The sequence below is a fragment of the Thermobia domestica genome, chromosome 4 (genome assembly GCF_964235325.1).
Source record: "Thermobia domestica chromosome 4, izTheDome1.hap1.1, whole genome shotgun sequence".
NCBI classification, from domain to species: Eukaryota; Metazoa; Arthropoda; class Insecta; order Zygentoma; family Lepismatidae; genus Thermobia; species Thermobia domestica.
The window spans coordinates 81,664,705-81,689,972 of NC_137457.1; positions in this window are offsets into that span (position 1 = coordinate 81,664,705).

The window sequence follows — 25,268 nt, forward strand, 5'->3', positions numbered from 1 at the left end:
AATACATTAGAAAGAACACGCAAAGAGACATACGTTACCCGCACACGAAGAAAAAGATCTTTTTAGGCAGGTTTTGAGTTATATTTCCGAAGCTAAACAGTGTTGTAAATCTTAATTGATTGTCGAGGTTGGCACAATAATGGTGGTATTTTTACACGAAGCCGATACAGCAAAAGTCGGTATATTAAATAAAAAAAGATCATTCCACATTTTCTCTTTTCTATTTGTAATGCTATAAGTGTAGAAGGAAAGGAATCTTTTTAGATACTTAGAAAGCAACATTTTTTTTCTTGCCGCTACCGCTTTCTTGGAAGACTGAAGATAAAATCTCAAGGCAGAAATATTTGAAACTGAGTATGAAACTTTTAATAAGTACTAAGTCAAATTCGAAATATTTTTGCCTTGGAACCAAGTTGTAAATCTTTCACAAAGCAGTAGCTGTTCAAAATGAAAACATACACTAAGAATTGCGTACTTTTAATTAAAACCTATTTTCATAAAGATTTTTATAAAGATTTTGATATAGCTCAGGCACATAATTAATTATATTGTCAGTGATATGCTATATAGTGTTCATTGGGCCAAACTCTACAAACAATAAAGATTCATCTTACACTGGAGAAATAGTTATTCTTCGTTTTTCATTATCATTTGACTATAAAACAAATGCCAGGGAGATATATTAACCTCGTATAGAAAAGTGCGGTGTTGAGATGTGTAACTCGTTGAGTTATGATGCTTTACTTTTTAAATTTTCAATACTTCCGCGTACTCCTAAAAAATGTAATAAAGAAATAACGTCTATTTAAAAAATATTCAATTATAACTCAACAATCTTCACAAAATTTGCAATCGATCAGTGAAAAGGGCATCTTTCCAGAGCTTGTAGTTTCCGAGATATGATTCTTAAAAGAATTTGCCACATTATATAAACGTTTCTTGACCACAAACATATAAACGTAGAATTTTAATATATAGATATTTAAAAATTTTATTTTTTTTGCAAATGAATGTGTGCACGCTTTGTGGTAGTTTTCGACGTAGCTAATACAGTGTCGCTCCTTTCAATACTTCATTCATATTCACTGGTAATTGTTACAGAGTATTCTTCAATGAAACTGTAATTCCTTTCAATTCCAGGAATTATTCTTTGACAATAGACGTTCCCATTCCAATATTTCATCATTTTTGGGAGATGTTTGGGGAAGAATTCGTGCTATACAATTTTCTGGGGAGGATAATCCCCTCCTAGAAAATTTCTGGGGGGGACGCGTCCCCCTCATCCACCCCGGCTGGCACGCCCATGCTTTGGTCCACCCCGTCAGTTACTCCACACGAAACTCTTGAACGAAACTGAATGTTACTTATATTATTTTGTAACTGATAGCAAGAGTAATTATCTCGAAAGAGTTCGTTAGTAGAGGATCATAAACCAGGAGGTTGTGGATCAGAAACCAGGAGTGGTAGAAATCAACCCTTTTTTATTTTAACGTTGATCCTGTACACCAAAAAGGGTAATAGATAGCAAGAAACGGTTTCCGGCAGTCGATTTAGCATGCCAAGAATACCTTCCAACTCAATCCTTAATACTGTATTTAAATAGAAAGTGGCAGAAATAAACTAGTTCCCGCTTTAACATTGAACGGGGAAAAACGGTAATATATAGCGAGAAACAGTTTTGGGAAATCGGCTAAAAGATTCCAAGAACACCTTTCATTTCTATCCTTAACAATTTGATGAAACTATAAGCGGTAGAAATCAACAACAAGAATCGGTTTACTTTTCATTACTGTGAGCAAAAGCTGTTATAGAGAGCGAGAAGCTGTTTTCGACAATCGACTGAGCATCTCAAGAATACATTTTGTCTATCAATAACACTCTAATAAAATCAGAAATGATAGGGTGTCTACTAAAATTCCAAAATGAAATTTCATGACCTATTCTTTAACAAACCATTAAATTTAGTAACATTCTCAAAAGTGAATTTGAGTGCGACGTGGGAAAATTTTCCTGCACGTGATAGAAGCGTGCTTTACTTGTGATATGGTAGCGTCTGAAACCATAGACGCTTTTGGAGGTGAATTTTGACATTTTATAGAACAACATTTTCCAGTATGCAGATGAAATGAATCGTGACCCAAAAACAAAATTTCGTGACTTTTTCGTGACTTTTTCGTGACTTTTATGAAGGTTTTCTGATTTCGTGACTTTTTAAAATCTCTTTTGTAACCGATAGACCCTGGTAATCGCATGACTTCCAGTTTCAATGTAATATACATAGAACATGACCTATAAGAGACAGCGAGAAGAGGTTCTTTTTTATTTTTTTTTTTAAAAAAAGGGTTAGCGTTCTTAAGATATGCACAATCTCTTTTTTTAGTCTGTAATCAAACGTAATTATTAGAAATCAACCACTTCAGGTTTTAACGTTTATCGTTGTACAGTCTTGTTCAAGAAATCTTGACCACTCATCCTACTATGAAAGATGATATTTTTGGAATCGCAAAGGGAAATTATAATGCTGTGGCTCTAAATAAACTTCTTAATCGACCAAACAAAATTCACATTTATTTGATTTAATTCTAATTGTAGGTAAGACTACAGGCCTTTTCAAAGAGAGGTGAGTGGCAAAGCTTTCTTGAACAAGACTGTATATGACAAACGGCAATAGATAGGCACGGTATTTGTATTCGATTAAGCGTCCCTAGAATATATTCCATCTTCACTCTAAACACTAGTCTATAACACTAACTGGTAGATATCTACTACAACTTCTGGTTTCAATTTTAATTGAAAAATATTGGGTGGTCCTGTTTACTATCTTTAAGAGATTTTGTTTTAAATTGGAAGTCCTAAAGCCAAATTTCATGTTTGTAACTTTCAGAGATTCTGAGATACCGATATGCTATTATATGAGTAATAATTCCTATTCTCACCTTTTCCTTCCCCTTTATTACTAACTAGGGATGATTCCATTCCGGGACCAAGTACCTGAGGAAAACCTATATATCGTGTGAAAGCTCTTGCCATGAAAAGTACGAAACCGTTTTCAAATCACGGGCAAAACCGCAACTTGACCCTATAAGGGGCCACTTTGTTGGTGTTTTTGACCCTATATATATGGCATATTAAACAGAACTAAAAACGAATGTTACGAAGCGCCACGCGTAGGCGAGTGGCCATATCTTACTCCTTTTGGGCCAATTGCTTGAAAGTGACTCGGGCAAGGGTTTGATAATATCACTTTGCACCCAAACGTACCCATTTGGTCAGTATTGCCAACGAATTGTAAATATAATATGGGAGATGGTTTCTGTACCACTGGATGTATATCCTTGGAACGTGGCATAAATATCATTCGTTACTATAGAAAATATACTGGGGACGTATTTCTCTCGCAGTAGTAAATTAATTTCTCCCTCCTTCTGCTTAAAAGGAGAATTTCGAAAACTCTGGAAACTCAAAACTCTGAATTCCATTCCTTTTAGTTCAGAGTTGGTATATCAAATTTCACATTTCATGACATTTTCTGAATAAATAGTGGTAAATTTTAATATTATAGAAATTGTCTCTTTTCTCCATCTTTAAGAGCGGAAGTTCCGGAAACATACCTTTAAATATTTTTAGTTAAGAAATCAAAGCCAAATTTCACACCTCAAACGTAAGCAAATGCAGAAATTATAAGAGATAGACACTATCCTCCATCCTCCTCTTAGGACAGAATTTTGGGAAAAGCTAGACATGTATTGGTTTGTTTTTAATTGAGTTTAATTTTGAAATTTCGCGTCTCCAATATAAAAAATTCTTACCTTTATCACTTTCTAAAAATAAACGAAATAAAATACAGTTGAAAAATTAATGTTATACGAATTACTCCATTCTTGTTTAGGTAGAAACTGTGAGAAACATGTTCAGTTATTTTAAATAGTTAGTTTATATGCCTACTTTCATCTTCCTTACTTCAGGCACTAGCAAGACACACTATCCTATTTACGCCCTAAGGATACATATTTCCAAAGATTCTTCTTTATCCCTTGCTTTCGTCAAAAAGAGTATTCTTGCTAATTATAGCATTATGGCTTCGTCGATAATGAGTAACTCACTTATATTGTCTTATATACAGTATAGATTATTAATATTATTGTTATTATTTTTGTTGCTATTACTGGTGATTTGAGAATACAATGCTGCAGAAGTATGTAGGGTTTAAGAATGTGGGCGCTTGTTAAAAATATTGGAACAATTGGCGTAGAGGATCCCAAAACTTTAATTTAGAAAACACAGCGTCTTGTATCATTTAATACTTTATATACACTACATCGAATAATCTATAAGAACATTGTACTTCTGTTAGATTACCTCGCTGAACAGTACTAAATGATCACCGAAGGCTACCATGAAATGGAGGCTCCACACAACTAGATCCACTTCTTCTTTAGTTAACTAACCATTAAGTATAATACTTAAGAGCCATTATAGATAAAGTGAGACTGTAGAAAAAATGAACCTTTCCTCTAACAGTTAAAAGAATAACAGAACATGGACGCAATAATAATAATAATAATAGTAATAATAATAATAATAATAATAATAATAATAATAATAATAATAATAATAAAATTTCTTAAAAATAGTATTCAAAAATAGATAGAGGAAACTGCAGTCTGGTAACATTTATAAGGAACCAGGTTAAAACGTATTAGCCACTTCTCAACCCACTGAGGAAAAGAAAGGTTGAAAGTAAGAGATGAAAGGTAAGGAAGGAATAGTAAGAGGAAGAATGCAGTTGGTCGATGATTTGAAAAATGGAATCAAATATTGGGAATTAAAAGAGGAAGCTGAAGATCGAGAAAGGTGAATTAAGAATTTCCAGACCAGAACCTAAGAAAAAACACAATCACACTCACATCTCCCATTAGTCCCTGTACCTGCCTACAGGTAGAATACTTAATGATAATAATAATAATAATAATAATAATAATAATAATAATAATAATAATAATAATAATAATTATTATTATTATTATTATTATTATTATTATAGACCACGAAAGCTGCTGCGACTAAGTTATTGCGCACGATAGCTCTTGAAAGAAAGGACATTTTTATTATATATATATATATATATATATATATATATATATATATATATATATATATTTGCAAACTATGGGTAGAGTAATTGTTTCGGAGGAGCTAGTTAATTGAAGTGATCCATAAACCGAAAGTGGTAGAAATCAACCATTTCCAAGTTTTAACGTTGACCACTATAAAACAAACGCGGTTTTCGGCAATCGATTAAGCATTCCAAGAATACCTTTCATCTACTTTCGTTACCAACCGAAAGTGGTAGAAATAAATCATTTCCGGTTTTATGTTGAACACTATAAAGCAAGATCGATAAATAGGTACGAGCTGCTTTCTGAATGGCAAATCCTGTAGATTGGATCTGACAAGAGATTACCGAGAAATAAATTACCACACGCAAATCGAGCCCAAAACTTGGCCAAGCACGGCCAGGAAATGTAGAGATCTTAATTAGGTTGAGGGCTGTCCACCACCGAATTTTGTTCCGATTCGGCAAAAATAGTTATAAAGAAAATCTTGCTGGCTAATAAAGTAGTTATCGAGAAATAAGGTATGAAATGCAACCCGTGTCCACCCTGTTCTTGGGCCGAGTTTGACCACAGGATATGCCAGTACTTATTCCTTAGGAAATGGGCTAGTAGCTCACAAAATTTAGTAAACATTTGGCAAGTATTTAATATAAAATAAACTCTAGTAAAAACCGTAAAGAGGATAACGTAATATGTTCTCAATTAATACGGATACTGGAATTTGTATCATATTTCTTTCTCTTCTGGTATTGATAGAGAGATTACTGTCGAGATGGAATACACTCTTGGGGTACTTAATGAATTACATAAAATCCCTTCTAGCTCTCCAATCTATAACACTCAATTTATAACCGGAAGTGATTGATATAAAGGTTAGAGTTGAAATAGAACATATTCTTGGGACACTAAATGATTATAGAAAACCGCTTCTCCTTATCTGTTATGTTTTGTAATCTATTGCGATCAACACTAAAACCGAAAGTGGTTGGGTTTTACTACTTCCGGTTTGGAGATTAAGAGAGGTAATAACTTTCTTGTTCCCACAACGTTAAATTGATTCCATAAAACAGTTTCTCCCTATATCTTATAGTTTATGCTGTATGTAAATTAAATTGAAATCGAAAGCTATAGGTGATTTCTACTTCGTTTTTACTATACTGTAAAACACGAAAATGAAAGTTACTCCTGGAACGCTTTATCGATTTCCAAAAACTGCTTCTTACTATCTATTATCGTTTTCGCTCTATAGTGATCAATGTTGAAACCGGAAATGGCTCAATTCTGTTACTTTCAGAATTTACTAGCTTTTTAAATGTGGAGAAGGTTATCCTTGAAAAGTTTAATTGATTGCCGAAAACATCCTCTCGTTATCTATTATCGTTTTTGCTCTATAGTAATGAATGCTAAAACCGGAAATGGCTCATTTCTACCATTCCCAATTCTACTACAATGTTAAGAATAAGATGAGAGATTCCCTTGAAACGTATAATCGATTGCCGAGAAACGCTTTCGCTATCCATTATCGTTTTTGTTTTATATTGATCAACGTTAAAACCTGAAATAACTCATTTCTACCGTTTTGTTTGTCGAATCACCTCTATTAATGAACTCTCTCGAGAAAATCACACTATCTACTTATTGAAAAAAAAAGAAAAAAGAAAACTCGCATCTTTCAAATATTATGGTTCGAAGTAACGGACGTATTTACGTACGTACGTACTAACATTACAATATTACAAGTTGCACTAAGTGATCCTAATAATAATAAAATCTTAAAGAGGATCATGTTATATTTTCTGTAGTGGTTTCGAAACCAGAAGCTCTAGTATATTTATTTCACTTCCGATTTGAGTAGAGGGATTCCTGCCGAGATGGAATATACTTTTGGAGCACTTAATGAATTACCTTAAAAAAGCCTTCTCGCTATGTATTCTATAACACTCAATGTTATAACCGGAAGCGATCGATTTCTACCACTTCAAGTTTTAGTAGAAAGATTAGAGTCGAGATAGAACATATTCTTGGGACACTTAATTGATTTAGGAAAACCTCTTCTCGCTGTTTAGTGTCGTTTTAGTCTGTTTTAATCAACACTAAAATGGAAAGTATTTGAGTTTTGCTACTTCCGACTTGATTAGAAGTTTAAGAGAGAAGACGATATTTATTCCCACAACGCTATATTAATTCCAAAAACAGCTTCTTCCTATCCCACTATGTAGACAAATTTGAAGCCAGAAGTCAAAGTTAGGTTAATTTCTATCTCTTCCGGTTTTATCAGGATTTTAACGATGAAGCTGAAAGTTATCCTTGATACCGTTTATCGATTGCCGAAAACTTCTTCTTACTATTTATTACCATTTCCACTCTATAGTGATCTATAGTTAAAATCGGAAATGATCCATTGCTACCACTTCCAGTTGGCTAATCACCTCCATTAAGGAACTCCCTCGACAGGAAACACTCTACTAATTTATTGCAAAAAACAGAATTTAAAAAATCGCATTCGTCCAAAGTTATCGTGTGAAGTAACGGCCGCACGTATGTACGTACCAATATCGATAAGTTCCACTTCGCGATCCTAATTAATACTTATATACCCCCGCCACACACACACACTAGCATATGTACACACGGAAGTATACCTGGTACTATCCACACGCTTATGCCGGAAACTAGAAACACACACACACACACACACACACACAAACAGACAGAGACAGAGAGAGAGTGAGAGAATCTTGTTGTATCTTTATAGTGAATGCACCATTACTCACAAAATCAATTAAAAAAGAAAAGAAGAAAAAAACTTGTAAATGAAACTTTCGAAGATTGGTACCACTGCTGTGTGTAACACATGAAATTGTTCCATAACGATTGATTCGTAATATGATGTATATGGGTTTCTTAATGGTAGTATAACAAAATGCTTTCAAATTGACCACAAAATAAAAAGTGAAATTTATTTCTCAAATTTTGTAAAATCGAAGTCGGAGGGCATTATGGGAACCGTCTACAATAACATTGTGAGCAAACACATCTGTTTGTGAACACATATCGAAAACAACAAAGTTGAACTAAATTATTGAACAAAATTGATCAAAATTAAAGCCCACTGCTTTATCGATGTAAAATAACAAAAGAATTCGAAATTCTTTTCAAAACTTAATTTGTATCTCTTGTGACTTTCTAGCTTGAAAATAACATTTCTCTCAGTGTTTCCAAAATATTTCCGATATACACAAAATTGAAATGACAGCATTTTTTAAAACTTTGTGAATGGACATATTATTACACCAAATCTTTTTTTCAAACAATCATATTCTTAAATGATCATTCATCATGTTTTACTTATTTGAAATGTTAATTATTTTTCTTAATATTGTTATAGAAGAAAAATTTTAGTAATGTAATATTCTATACAGATAACTTTTTATCAACAATGTATTCATAACCTTTAAATGAAACAGAACTACATTTAATAAAAAAATTAGTGTACCACTGTATACACTTCATATACGTCCTAGGTCAAGATGTTATATTATTAATATATGAGAACATTCGAACTTTTCAATTTACATTTTCCAATGTAAATGAGTATTGTAACTCTCTGTGATCTCTCGACAAGACCTGCATTGCTACATTTAGAAGAAATCTACTCAGTTTGTAATTGTTTATAACTTAACCACAGGAGTAAGATGTTTCAGTGTTGTGATGTTTCAGTGACAAGGAAGTGACAGGAATTAAGAAAATTACCAATGCCCCGCATAAAATAATTGGAAATTTCCCAATGTGTCGAAACCTCGCTCCATAACTTGTCATATGAGTCAGCATATATTTCCCATTTATCATGAAAGGATTCGGTCTTCTGTATGTTACATGATGATTCAGAGACGTCTTCTAGTGCCACTTCGAACTACGGCAATCCGAGACTTACACAAAATAGTACGGCAAAATTCTAACCACATGATATATATTCCCAAAGATAAGTTATACCTGCTTAATACATAATATAATTTACAGGTGAATGATTATTTAATGCGAACTCTAACACATGAGAAGAATACAAATGTTACAATACAGAAAATTCAAGTATTTATCGATTCCTCATAACTATTTCAAAATTTCATATATCTTATCTTATTATTTTCCTGTGAATGCATAGTTTAAAACAAGGCTTGCAGTTAAAGCGTTTCATTTTACTGAGTATACACTGTCTTTTAATTCCGAATTTTTACATTCATTGGAAATTGCATCAAGATATTATTCTGAACTATGTATAATCTCAAGAACGTGTCAATTGTTTCTTGTTGTTCCATTAATTTTCACGCTTTAGGACGAACTAGAATATAAACGAAGTGACATTCCTGTTAAGAGATCAGGAAATTCGAAAACAATTTGAGATCTAGGTCATTTTTTACAAATATATGGACTTAAAATTTATATATATATATATATATATATATATATATATATATATATATATATATATATATATATATATATATATATATATATTAAATTAGATATTTTGTCACTAGATGAACTTAAGTTTGTTTTAGAAACTCCAAATGATTTACCATTACTTAATATCTATTTTCTTTACGAGCATTATATTTCTCATTTCTGATTCTTATAAATGCTTTTTAATGAATTTCCCATTATCAACATTTTGTTCTAATTCTCACTATCATGATAATTTAATTCGTTTATAATACTAAAACGTATGATGACTGATATTTCAGGCTTAATATTCAAATGCAAAATAGCTGGACTTACACTAGGACTACTTCAAAAAGAAACTATTTGAGGTAAATACACAAATCCTTCATTTGAGATGCAAACACTTACTATTATCTCTTATTTAAAAAAAATGAATCTGTATTCCTCACTGAATGAACGAATGCTGAGATTGCACTTCCGTATATCAAGGCAACTGATCTACAGAGAGACGAATAACTTATCATTTTTCATTCCCTCGATTATTTGTTCACTTTCATTATGGACTACATATTGTTACCATCATTATGGAACATAAATATTATACAGGATATTCCAAAATCCAACAGCAGTAACACAGCCGTATAATTCTTACATAGAAAAATTTCATCCCACACTATTTAACGTTATACTTTAAAAACATATTTTTTTCTCACTGTTTTCAATCTGAAAAAGTATATTTTCAACGACCATGCACCCTAACGAAATACACCCTACTAAACATAAATTCTGAACTACAGTAAAAGTGGAAGGTTAAATAGATATCTATTGCCAGATATACCTTTAGTTTAGTGAAACTTTTCTCACATTGATTCGTCCAATCGATGTTGTCCTTTTTAAGAGGTTCGAATAAGGGTTGAGTTAAATCGGTAAAACGATTAATACATTTTGAGCAGCATTTACACAAATCTGAATTTCGCTTCAATCCTTTAACTGTTTCTATAGCAATGTGACTTTTAATTATTATGAGAGAGACTGAATTATTTTCCCCTACGTCATAGGTTCCAATGAAACGAACAATTTTGAAACTCGTGAAACATTAAATCATGTTACATATTTCTAATCTCCTAAACAATGAATCTAAAATTTCCAAACATACATCAAAAGGAAAAGTGTGTACGGATATATTGTCAATATAAAGTAACTAGGTTATCATATAATGGATGTTCTAACACCATTTTAAGACTCGGCATTAGCCTCCATTAGAATAACCATATGGAATTTCTGTAAGTATGTATATTTTACATTCCATGAGAACGCTGTGTAATCTCAGCAATTTTCAGGGATTGTTACGTACTTTGCACTTTGCAACTTCAACAATCATATTTACTTTCATTTGTTTAATTCTCCCATGGGTTTTCAGATTTGTAAGGTTCAATATCACACGCTCTGTAGATATGTTTTTATTGGAACACAATAATGTGATGTATGCGTAATGAGACATAAGGCTCCACTACTACACATTTCAACCATTCGCTTTGTTTCCGAATTAATAATTTCCTTACATGTATGGTCGAGTGTGGATTGTTCTTTTTAACAAAATGGCTTAATATTGTCTACTTTTAGTGTACTAAAATTTATTACAATTTATTGAAACGTGTCTCAAAATTAATTTAAACAGAATTTCTTTTTCCATTTTAGAAAGTTCAACCACGTTAACTTGTATTCTGATTTGCCAAACCAGAACAAGTTCATTTTATATAACTAATATTTGCACTACATTGCAAGATCTAATTTTGATAGATAGCAATGCCCATGTAATTCTGTTTTAATTACAGATATTTGCTGAAGGTAATATTTAAAATAAAAGAATTTTCACGATGAATGGTTTCTAAGTTTAACTTTTTAGTCTCTTTGACATTAATGCTTTGACTCTTCAAGTCAGTTTAAACCTGACCAGATCACTAACATAAATTAAAAATTCATTGTTTAATTTAAGGTTTTTATGATTCGCTATTAGGCATTATTGGCACCATTCATGCCGTCTTTTTTTACTTGTGATTTGAAACAAACATTTTAATATTTTTATCTGTTGTTTTGAATTCTAAACACTGTTTACTCTTTTCCAGGTACAGAAATTAATTTCTCTTTCTTTTATAACATTTCTGTACTGTTATAAATGTATCTGGGCATCAGATTGAGTTAGACAATTACTGAAATTTAAACCTTTTCTGTTGTGTAGAAGTTTACACAACACAGGACTCATTCTGGAGCAAAGGTGAGACTTAGCAAACGTTACTACTCACTAGTATTATCCAATATTATACACGCTTAATTATGTGTTGCTCTATTGCTATATTAAATAATACCTTGACTAAGAGAATTTTTATTCACTTGAAAATATGTCAAAAATGTATAAGGAATCGATTTTTTTTAAAAAGTGTTTTTCTAATAATTATAGATACCACTGAAAGTAAGTTATACATTACATATTAGCCATTGGAAAATTAAAATATTTATATTTTAATTTTCTTTCTTGTTTTTCAGCCACATGCCCAGGTAAGAACAATTTTCTTATATTAGTTTGATAATAGTATTTTATAACACACATGGTTAATAATCTACAAAGAAGTTTAAATTAGTGACATTGAAAATGTGTATGCAATTCATACTGTAGGTTTCATCTATAAGATTAGGTAAAAACCATTATTTACATTCTCCTTTGAGGGGAATACATTAGTTATTTCAGACATATAAGAGCTAAATTAGGGTATTTGGTAAGTTCAATTTGGTGAGGAACAAATTACAAGTATTCTCGTTTTAGCTTCTTTGAATAATGTAATATATTTTCAAGTATCGTGCACATGTTATTATTATCATACTTAATTAACTTTTAGTATACACTATTGCGAGAATAACAAAATCAGTTACTTGACCGTTTTCTTAGAGCAACGATGTTTCTGGGTAAGTTGAAAATTGCTTTTCAGTTAGGATTCTTGTCTTTTAATGGCGATCAACGTAAAAATAAAACATAAACGCACCATATAGCATGTTACAAGCACAGAGAAAACACGAAACAAGATTACGACATTGCAAATACAACATGACAATTATTTGAATAGAAAGAAAATTCTGTCATAAGTATGTGCAAGTAAATTTTCTTCATTTTTTCCAACTGTATTTAATATTATTTATTTTGTTGATTAATACTGGTTTATAGGTTGCTACCTAGATGAACGGACACATGGAGAGCCTTAATAGTAATGCAACTATCACAGCATTAAAAAAGATTAAAACAAACATACGATGAATAGAGTATATAACGTAATCGTTTAGAAATTCCCAGTACTTCGTGAAAGAATGATGAGTACTCTGTAACATGCTTGGCATCTAGTAAATTCTGTAAATTTGACGGAAGCCAGCACAGGTTAAGTAGTTAATATCGTGTGAAGTATATACGATTTGAAAATTAACAAATTTATTAACAAGAAAAATTTTGCTTTTTTTACACGTTGAGTAACAAATAGTGAATTCGTAACGATGAACAACAATATATACAATATGTGACTTTTTAATGCAGTACTGTACTTGCTTTATCATGTTTAGCTGATTAATTCTTCATTCCGTAATGTACTGTATCCTGTATTGTCTTAATACCTATGTCTTCCTCTTCATCTCAAAATGTACAATATCCAACTAAAACAGCCAAGCAGTTCTTTTAGGCTCCTTTTTAAGTATTCTGAGTAGGAAATGTGACAGTATTTCATTTGTAAATTGTACTGAAAGGATTCATGCTTTCATTTGACAATGTTGCATTTAGTAACGTCCTTACAACACGCAGTAAGCGTTATTGTTAGTATTTGTGGTTGATGTCAACCCTATTGCTAGCAGTGCTCGCTTTTAACTAGCTTTGCACGTTAGTTTAAGTCAAACATTACACTTTTCGAGTTGTTTCTGTAATATGTTTGTTGTTTGAAGCTAGTTTAATAAATATTATAATGTTCCCTTGTAGCAAGAAAGTTCTCGGCTAGTTGGCGCGTGCGTGGCTTCTGGGTTTCTACGCTTGCACTTGAAATGCATGCTTTCATACAATCTGCCTTTTGTTGTACTTGCAAGCGATGATTTAGACCCTTCGCAGAGAGTCCGTTCTTTAGCTATTGACTTCACTTGACTTGCAAAACGCTTGCGTCAAGCTTGAATGAAACATTGAATGCAAGGTTGCCCCATGTAACTTCACTACTGGAATCCAGTTTGCGGTATGCTTGCACGTTTTCCAATCAAGCTGGATGGAAGCTTGACCGACTTGCAATTCAAGCTTACAGCAAGCGGTTGGCAAGTTATCTTTGATACTAGGGTTATCGAGTGAAGAAGAAGAAAATAGTGATCAAGACAAGTGGGACTATTGTGCTGAAACAACACCAGAACATTCATGGAAACGACACAAATAGATTGTGAACTTATATGCATTTATCCCGTGTAATAAAAATTAATGTCACCGTGTATGGTTTCAGTGTACTATTTAGTAAGAAAGTATTTTTAAAATATAATCTTGCATTACCCTCTTCTATAATTTTAGTTTCAAGACACTATATTCATTCTATTTAGTACCAAAACAGACTATGTCAATTCTACTTAGTGCCAAAACATACTATATCCGCATATAAACCCAAAAGGTACTATATCCATAATTTCTAAAATTTAAAATATTTTATTAAAAATTACTAAGTACATGTATGCACCGAATTATGTATCAGTAAAATAAATTAAAATGTTTCACCTATATTGAAATTGAATCACTATTCTACAGCAAAATTTAATGATCATATTACGAGTAGTTTTTTTTTCTGTTTCGTGAAGAAAATCCCAAGTGTAATATAGTACATTTTGGAAAGAAGCTCCTCTTTAAGTCAGTGATAATAAATGTAGTAACATTTTACAAGCTCCTAATTTCTTTCTTTCGTTTCTTTCCAAAGGAAAGTTGTATTTGGAAAAAATATTTTATGGATCATATCATGATCCCAAATTCTGCACTAAAATTTCAAGATGTATTTTATTATTATTATTATTATTATTATTATTATTATTATTATTATTATTATTATTATTATTATTATTATTGTAAGAAAATATTTTATTATGAGAAAGTAAAAGATTACTTTCTCAGAATATATTTTTTCTCAGATATTTAAAACCAACGTTTTCTAAAAATAAAAAAGCAGAGAGAGAGATAAATGAAATAAATGTGAAGTGGGCAAGAGTATTCCGCGAGTATGAATGAAATTACATTTTTCAAAATTGAAAGTAGCATTTCTATGTATACCAAGTGTACCCTTTTTCTCAACTTCCCTTTACTAAATTCAATTCCTCTTACTTTTGAGAAACAACATTGAGTCAATATTGTTCCCAATTTTGAGTACTAATTTATTTTCGTTTTTTAGGAAATTGAACAGCAATGTACTGTTAGAAGTCCTAAAAGGAGATCGAAAGAAAGAAATAACGTAGTTAACATTGAGCACGAATCCAACATGATGTTCCAAGCGATTTACTCGTAATTTGCTCTAATTTACATTTTGCCTAACACTTTATCAGCAGTCAATCACAGAGAAAATCACAACCGCGATTTTAGGTGAAATGCCAATCCCATTTGACCTAATTTTATTACGGCTAACGATGATCTCAAGAAGGAAACACTCCGTATATAGAAGATCTGGCAGTGTTTCCATATTCATACATAAATGAGTGACGGAAACTTGCATAAAAATACCACATATATTTCAAATAACTATACCCTAAAATATTTCAAATATACAAAAAATAAATTAGACTACATCAATCAAATTACTAGTCACATTAAAAATTAAATTTGCTAAAAAAAAGAATACTCATTTCAAATAACTATAACAAGAGATATTTCAAATATAAAATATTGTAACTATACGGTGTAAATACACACACACAGTCATATAACAGCAGACATAACAGTAGTTAGCCTTTGTCAAAAACATAACATCACAAATTTACGTATTACATTCACTTCTACGCGGTGAACGCTTCTGAATCACACATATATACATATAACGTCTATATAAGTGGTCTTGCATGACGTAGTCGCTAACGCTGTCGTCTTTGATGCGAGTGGTCAAGGGTTCGATTTCCAGTAGGGACACTCCATCGAAAAAGCGTAAAAACAGCTTTTTCAGGCCAGCAATACTAAGTAAGTTTTTTCTGGGTTTCCATCGTTCACACCAGGAAAATGCCGGGATGATACCAACCATAATGGTCCTATTCCGCTTCCTTCCTTCCTCATTCCTTTCTTCGCTTTCATCGGATAGTGTGCTCGCCGAGGGACGTCATCCTTCATACACGTGACGAGCTAAATGGCCTTAGATACCGATAGCCCAGAAATCTAATTCCTATAACGTCTATATAAGAAAACAAAGAAATTTCCTCGTTTCGTAATTTGTCTTTGAACCCATTTATTCTGTCATTCAACCTTTTGCACTTTCCTTTTTGCAGCACCCGACGATTCCCAATCTGGGAACATATTAGAGGAGATTAATTCTGAGACTCTTCATATTAGATGCGAGCATTGCTGCATTGTGTTAAGTAAAAGGATATGGAATTGATGGAATGGGAATATGGAAGATTGCATTAACACAATGAGAAACGTGATATATCATTGGTAACATAGGTATAGTATTTGATGAGAATAACTGTATTTTTTCCAGTTGACGCCAATTTTAACTTATCTTGCATTTTGAGCCATCAACATTGCACATTTTTCTCTTTCTTTTTCCACTCCAAAACTATTGAAGGAACAGCTGCAAAATTTAGCTCAGACTATAACAAGAGACTTCTTAATTGTCGTCAGTGTCCAAAGTTGCTGACATGCACAAGTTAGATGAGTTAAATCGGTAAAAGGAAAATAATACAAGGTTTACTCAACAATATATATTCTTATTTCAATGAGTGAACAATGATAGACTAAGAAAGCAAATTACAATACTTGTACGTTTTGCTCACATTTCTGGTCGCGGTTATGCCCAAATTATGTTTTTTCACCATTTTAACGAAACCATTGAACCTAGAACAACGAAATTTTACACAAGGTGTACCTAAACACCATGCATGAGAGTACGTGTAGAGATTTCATTTTACTTCCAATTTTCCCAAAAAATAATAATAATAATAATAATAATAATAATAATAATCTGCTCCTGCACTATGTTTAGTGACTGGAAAAGATGGTATAGGAATGGAGGAGAATGCACCGACACAAAGGAAAACTTGAGATATTAATGATGACCTAGGTATTTCATAAGCAACATTTTAAATTGTATAGTTGGCGCCAATTTTAACGTATTCTGAAAAGCTGCGAAACTGCTGTCCAAGGTGGGGACGAAGAGTGTGGGAAACAAGATATTTGTTGTAACTTTTCTATTTGATAAGAATAATTATAATTTTTTTCTGTAACATATTTTTCGGGTTCAACATTGGACATTTTTCTTTTCTATCTTTTTTCTTTTTTCACTTCAAGACTAGCTATGGAAGAAACGACTGCCAAATTTAAATCTAAAGAGACTTCAACTCCTCAACAAGAGACTTCATAATTGTCGGCAGTGCATACAGTTGCAGGTACATGTAGGGATGCATTCGAGTCGAGTCGAGTCGAGATTTAAGCCTGTCTCGACTCGTCTCGAGAAAATGTTGTCATCGACTCGTGTCTCGACTCGAAAATATGTTTCTGTCTCGACTCGTGTCTCGACTCGACAGTCTCTGTCTCGACTCGACTCGAATTCGAGTCGAGACGTCTCGAAATTCGAGTCGAGACAAAATATACGAGTTAAAATATACGCACACATCAGCCAGAATATTATGACTACCTACCTTATTGTCAGTGTGTCCAACTTTGGCACGGATAACAATGGCGACGCGTTTTGGCATGGACGCAATGATCCTTGAAAGGTCACTGGAGAGAGTTGATTGGTACACATAGGCAAGGGCGCCAATTTTTCTGTAAATGTGGGGGGCATTCAGATGCAGAAGGCATATATATGAGGATTTTAATTCAAATTGTATTCAAATTATGCCAAATACTGTATATTCATAAATACAATGCGGGGGCTCACATGAGCTTTGGGGGAGTCCCCCAGGATCGGCGCTCTTGCACACAGGTCATCTAATTCCCGTAAATTCCGGAGGGGCGATGCGCTCTGAAGTCATGTTCAATCACATCCCATTTGTGTTCGATTAGGCAGATCAGGCGAGTTGGGCGGCCAGCACATCACTTGTAACTTGCCTCTGTGTTCCTCGAACTACTCCATCACAATCCTGGCCTTGTGATATGGTGCATTATCTTTTCGAAAAATGCCACTCCCGTTGGGAAACATGGTCGTCGTCTGCAAGCAGTGTGTGATACGCCTTGGCCGTCATGGTGCCTTGCTCGAGCTTCACTAGATACATGGATGCTCACGTGAATGTTTTCCGGAGCATAATTAAGCCACCGCCAGCTTGTCTCCGTCCCGCAGTACAGGTGTCAAAGAACTGTTCTCTTGAAACACGACGGATTCGCACCCTCCCATCGTCATGATGAAGAAGGTATCGGGATTCATCAGACAATGCAACGCTCTGCCACTGTGCCAAGGTTTAATGACGATGGTTATGTGTTCATTTCAGTCGTAGTTGCCGATGTCGTGGTGTTAACATTCGCAAACAAATGGGACATGGGCTTCGGAGGCCCATCGATAGGGGTGTTCGGTGCACTGTGTGTTCAAACGCACTTGTACTTTGCCCAGTAATAAAGTATGATGTTAGCTCTGCCACAGTTCGCTGCCTGTCTTGTTTTACCAGTCTGCCCAGCCTATGACGTCCGACATCTGTAATGAGGTGGGAGCGCCCAACCTCTCGACGTTTGGACGTCGTTTTCCCTTGGTTTCGCGACTTGTTGAAGACACTCACCACAGCACTCCTCGAACATCCGACAAGTCCTGCAGTTTCCGAAATTCTCCTGCCGAGTCTGCGGGCCATTACAACCTGCCCTCGGTCAAACTCAGATCGCGCGCCTTCCCCATTCTACACACTGCCAGCACTCTCACTGATACTACATGCACCGTACGCGTGAATGACTAGCAGGCATTCGTCGGCAGGTGACACAGATATCCCCTGGACGGAAATTATATCGATAGTAGGTTGGTAGTCATAATGTTCTGACTGATCAGTACATACTAAATAAATTTAAAATGTAGGAAGTTTTCAACATTCTGATTAACTTGCAGGAAATTTCACAATGAAAAGAAGCAACTGACTTGGACAAGACAACGGTTAGTTGATGGGGCAATCTTTTTTTTTCTGGTCTTTGAGGTGTGAGCTTTGACCATGCCTTTTGAAATTTTGATGTTTGGTGCTCATCAGTCGCGCTTCCATTTTTTTTCTAATTGTTCCAGTTCATGATAATTAACAATACATTGCGCAGTTCGAATACATGATCACGTTTTCATTCAATCCAACTCAAGCCGCTTCAGATACTATAGAGTTTTATTTGTTTATGAAGAATTAATTGCGTATTAGAAATACACCCCAACAAAACATTTTGCGTGCTCATCTGATCAGTATTCAAGGTTTTAATTACAACCTGAATTGTTAAAATGTGAACGTAAGTTGCATTAGATATCTAAGCAGTTCCTAGTCTATGGATAATTCAAGCAATGCTAATTAAGGTCTTTCTAGCAAGCACTTCTGCTGTTCATAAACCTTACGCATTGGAGTAGGAAAAAAAAGAAAAGAAAGAAAGAAGTAAAATTGGTAATTTTACAACCGTGACTCACTCGGGCTCATGCTCTCTATCCTCAATGGAGCTCGCGTTCGCTAATCTCAATGAGGATCACACTAGTCAAGTTTCTCACTAATTCGAGCTTGAGCTTGATATTTACTGTGAAATTCTCTTTAGCTCGATCTCGTAATGCCACACGTCCTTTCTTGTTTTTACATTTGTCTCACCATTTTCGATTTATACGGGTGGCGTGGACTTTTCAATTAAGTTTTTGTTTTCATTTTGACCCGCCGCCATTTTGCATAGGGTTGTTGTAGAGAGTCGAGACTTGCTCCATTTTCCTTCATTTTACAACAGATTTCAAACGATGTGCTACTTAACCCCCGTTGCCATTTGAAAATTTTTAGTTGGATCCCGTCTGGGGCCCTGCGGGGAACCCTGGGGCAAACTTTTTAGTAAAAAGTTTTTACCCCAAAAAAGTGTGGCCTTGAAAATGATGGGATACATGTTCACCAAGTTTTCCATTTACCCAATCGTTTCCGAACAAATGACTCGGTTCAAAATATTCTAGCAGGTAATTTCCTAGCTATGGCTTTTTAAATATCTAGAAATTGGCCATGTTTTTGGCCAATATCACGGGAACGGTAAGCCATAGAGATATGATATTGGTGGTAATCAATCCCTAATAGAATGTTAAACATTTTTGTCCTGATATTAATTGGTGGCCACTGGCCAATTGGCCATTGGTCAAACTACTGGCCAGTTGAACAGTGACTACCGGTTCCTATTTGGTACCAAAATGTTTACCATCCTTTTAGATATTGATCAACACCAATATGATCTCTTTATGACTTACGGTTCCCGATATATGGCTACTTAAATTTTTCTGTAAATCGGTCATTTTTTGGCCACTATCTTGCGAACGGTTAGATTGACGCGAAAAATTTAATCATTTTGTATGATAGTTTTTGATGCTCTATCTAATGCAGTGTACAAAATTGAAAAAATTGCAAATAACAGACAGACGGACAGATAGACACACAGACATAGAGAATTCAGTAACGAACTTTTTAAGTTCGTTGAATATGTTGTAACTCACGATATCCCGCCCGGTGACATGTATAACTTCGGGATTCGTCTAGTTATAACATATCCAATGCGAACACAATTGTCTCGTTCGGATCTCAGTGGAGTCACTCCCTTGTCAGTAAGCAACTGTCTTCTTCAAATAACAAGTTGTTATATCTCGAATTATTTTCTTGGAAGATATTTCTGGTAAATACGATAATTTATTGTAATACACTGTAATTCTAGTCTAAGATACACGATATCGAAAATATGGCATTATAGACTAACATAATAATATTCAAATGTTACACTGGAAAATAAAATCTTTGGAAAATCGCAAAGAGGAACCTGACATTCATGTTCACAGTCATTCCTCATTATTTGATTTTAATTATTACTTCATTATTAACGAACTTTAAAAGTTCGATACTGAATTTTTTATGTCTGTGTGTCTGTCTGTCCGTCTGTCTGTTATTTGCGATTGTTCAATTTTGAACCGTGTATTTGATAGAGCTTCAAAAACTATCAGAAAAAGTTATTAAATTTTTCGCGTCACTCTTACCGTTCCCAAATTATTGGCCAAAAAATAGCCGACTTCCAGAGATTTAAGGAGCCATATCTCGGGAACCATAAGTCACAGAGAGATCACATTGATGTTGTTCATTACCTAAGAGGATGGTGAACATTTTGGTACCAAATAGTAACCGATTAACACTGGCCAATTGGCCACTAGTTTGGCCAATGGCCAGTTGTATAGTGGTCACCAATTAATATGGGTACTAAAATGCATACCATCCTCTTAGGTATTGACTAACACCAATATCATCTCTCTATGACTTACCGTTCCCGTGATGTTGGCCAAAAATGGCCAATTTCTAGATATTTAAGGAGCAATAGCTTGGGAGCCGTAAGTTGTAGAGAGATCATATTGGTGTTGATCAATACCTAAAAGGGTGGGGTTGATCAATACCATAAACATTTTAATACCAAATAATTACCAGTGTCCACTGATTAACTGTCTACTGGCCAACTGGCCACCGTTCTCCAAATACTGGCCAAAAAGTTCAAATTTCTAGATATTTAAGCAGCCATATCTCGAGAACTGTAAGTCATAGAGAGATAATATTTTACTAATTACTATTTTTTGCGAGGTAGGAACAATGACAGTTTTCCTTCCCGCTCCATATCTCCATTCTTTTTAAGTTCGTTCTGGCAATGCTCATGGAGCATTCTCAACTGGTTAAATTCTGTGAAACTGTTAGAATTAATTATAAGCTGTGTAGAAACGCTTTTAAAATGCATTAAAATTTTAAATGACAAGTAAAAGGTGCCTTTCTGAGCGTACCTTGTAGAGGCTCCCTCAAGTATGCTCCCCCGCACCCCAGGGTATGCGGCGCACTCTTTATCGCTGTCACTGGCTAATATGAATACGTATGAAACAGATGTCAGGCAAGGACAACTAGCGGTGTTTCCCATACGATCAGACGATGACATTTATGGCACGAGCCATAGTAGAAGGCGGCTTAGTTGAAGAAACTACACCCTCTCAGTAACCTAAATTGCACGAAAATTTCCAAAGTAGGTTCATTGACCTGACTACCGCATGTTGCCCACTTTGTCCAAGAGCGGTATGGTTTGTTTCTAGCTTTTCTACCGAAAAGCATTTGTCTGGAATGGTGTTTCGGAGACAATAAAATAAAGAAAATATACTAGGCAGAGAGAGAGCAGGGAGGAGGGAGTGTACCAATTATTCTTCCCTCTAAAGCAGCGTTTCCCAACCTTTTTCAACTTGCAGCACACTACGGGTGTAACATGGATTCTCGCGGCACACTTTCGCACAGAGAAGAAAGCTCGATCACTGGGTTTTCCTCGTGGTAAATCACTATGCTTATTTTTCATTCTAATTTAAAAGGAGAAAATAACTGCAATGAAATGTTGGACTCAGGTTATTAAAAATACGCTTACTCTTTCGAAAATTGTATCCAACCTTTTACTAAGAATGAAGATCATTAAATAACGAACAAATAAATCTATTTTACTTTTAAAACACAAATGTGAATAATTTATCGAAAGGATTGAATGATATTTTAAATTTTCAAGTTACGAAATAGTCTGTAACGATAAAGAAGCAATAATGGTCATAACAATAACAAATACTTTTTTCAACATTAGAAATGTACAGAAAAGTAACACGGCATGAAACTTAAAATTGTAGATTCATAGTAGAGGTTCATAGTAATGTGCAATACAAATATACATTTTCCCTTACGTTTTGCAATTTGATTGCTATAGAATTAATAATTTTGTTTTGATATCCTCGCGGTACACCAGTGGCCCATTCACGACACACCAGTGTCGCGGTATTTTCACTGCTAGCTTCTCATTTTAGATAGGTATATTTACAACAAAGGGGGGTAGCGTGCACCTTTGCACCCCCCTAAATCCGGCCCTGTCCAGAAGTTATGTAGCCCTATGGCGTTCATGGAAATAAAAACACAATAGTTATAACTATGCTAAATTACTATAGACTGCCAATTGCTCATTCAGAGAATTTATGATGTTCACTTTATTGCAATGTTCTTATACAGACTAGATATAGGCTACGGATAATAGTTTTATACAAACTAGATAATCAATTATTATTATTATTATTATTATTATTATTATTATTATTATTATTATTATTATTATTATTATTATTATTATTATTATTATTATTATATTTGAAGTACAATCAAATATCACGGCTTTAATTACTAGTTTTAATAAACTGAATTGAGCTGAAAATTAAATTTTGATCTCGGAAGATTAACTATTAAATTTTTACGTTCTGTACCTTTCTAAAGTAATAAATGCTGAAATTGGTTTCAAGGCTGTTCCTGAATGAATAATTTCTTCATAATAATATTAAAAGTTTTAGAAAAATTTTCGAGACATTCGAGTCGAGTCGAGATTTTTATGAACTGTCTCGACTCGACTCGTGTCTCGACTCGAAAATTCGAGTCGAGAAACACGTTTGTCTCGACTCGTCTCGAATTTTACAACGTGTGTCTCGACTCGAATCTCGACTCGAATTCGAGTCGAGTCGAGTCGAGATTCGAGACATGTCTCGACTCGTGCGCATCCCTAGGTACATGTTAAAAGATGAGAAAATTGGCAAAAAGAAAAAAAAACACAAATTTTACTCAACAATATACAGTACATCCCTGCTTCAATGAGTGAACCATGATAGAGTAAGAAAGCAAAATACAATACTTATACCATACATTTTACTTACATTTGTGGTAGCGTTCCAAATTCAGTTTTTTTCACTATTTTAGCGAAACCATTGAAGCTAGAAAAGCGAAATTTTTCCAGTCATTCTTTAGAGCCGTAACTTGTTGGGAGTAGGGGCAACTGTTCCCCAGGGAAGCTCCCCGCCGTTCAAGGGGGCGTATTTTAAGACAAAATTTTCCTATTCTATATACGATACGAACATGAAATTATAAATGAAGCATCAAACAGGTTCACTACATTACATAAACGAAACCGCGCACAAAAGGTAAATAAAACAAAAATGAGTAGTGGGTTCATTTCAGTAAAAAATGCCTAGTATTAAGGGTCTTAGAAATAATATTTATTCGTATGGCTTTGAGATTTGTCAATATTGTTCCCTTAATTAATTTGTAATATATGGAACGGGAGCAGAGGTGTAACTAATGGCCTCACAGGCTCCGGGGGCCCATAAATAGTAAAAGAAAGATGGAGAGTGGGTGCCCAAGAATTAGAATTTTTTTCAAGTTGACCCAAATAATGCTTGCCCCCCCAGAAAAAAGTCTGAGTTACGGCGCTGTTATTCTTTTATTTAGTTCATTTTCATTCTTTGTTAACTGGTATTGATTTCAGTGTTTGTTCATCGGCTGCAACCCAAACAGATAACAAAGTGGGTTTAGAATATAAAATATATGACAAAAAGCCTACATATCACAAGAAAGCCGTGGATGTTTATCCTTAAAGAACTCATTTTAGCATTTAATATGCTTGTTGAATTAATTACACAAACTATTAACATGTGTAGATGTGAGTGAAGTTCTGTAACGCTGCAAAAAACAAAATCGAAGATAAAATCGCTGATAAAACCGACGGGATAAAAATATAAAATTCAAAGGATATTCAACTTATTTAGTATAATTATTTCATTATAAATTGTACCACTATGTCGTAATACAGTGAATATATATAAGCCAAAACAAAAAAAGCATAGCCAGCAAGTTGTCCTAGTAATTCGATAGTAATTACTTCTAGTGATTGTAGTAATTTATTAGATGTAAGTTATTTTTTGTGTGAAATAAGATGTGTACGTATGAAATAGATAATCACTGCTTTTGTCAACAACGGTTTTTCCCTAACAGCACAATTACATAGCAGGCGTATGCCTATCATGTTCCCTCAGGTACATGGAAACGTGCCCAGTATGTGCCTTATGTACCTATGAGAGAGAAATCACATGGGTAGCCATTGATAGTCACAGTCTATGTCCACCCCTAGGCACATGCCTTTCATGTACCTGAGGAACTTACCTAGTATGTTCTAGGTATGTTTCTCCGCATACCGTAACCAAAAAATAACTCCTACAAAATATGTTAAATCGCCTTTATGCATAATTTGTTTACATTAAGGTGAGTCTGAACAACACCTAAAACGAGTAAAAAGAAAAAGGTAGGCGGCGTTGTACGCGAACCACCAACCCTTTGATTACTGGGCGTGTGCTCTTCCGACTTGGCTACGTAGGCGATGAGGAAAATATCGCTTGTATAGAGATAAATTCTTTTTTTTTTTTTTAATTTGGCTAATTAGAGTGCTCTTGTAACCCTGTATATTCGACGATTACCGTTTAG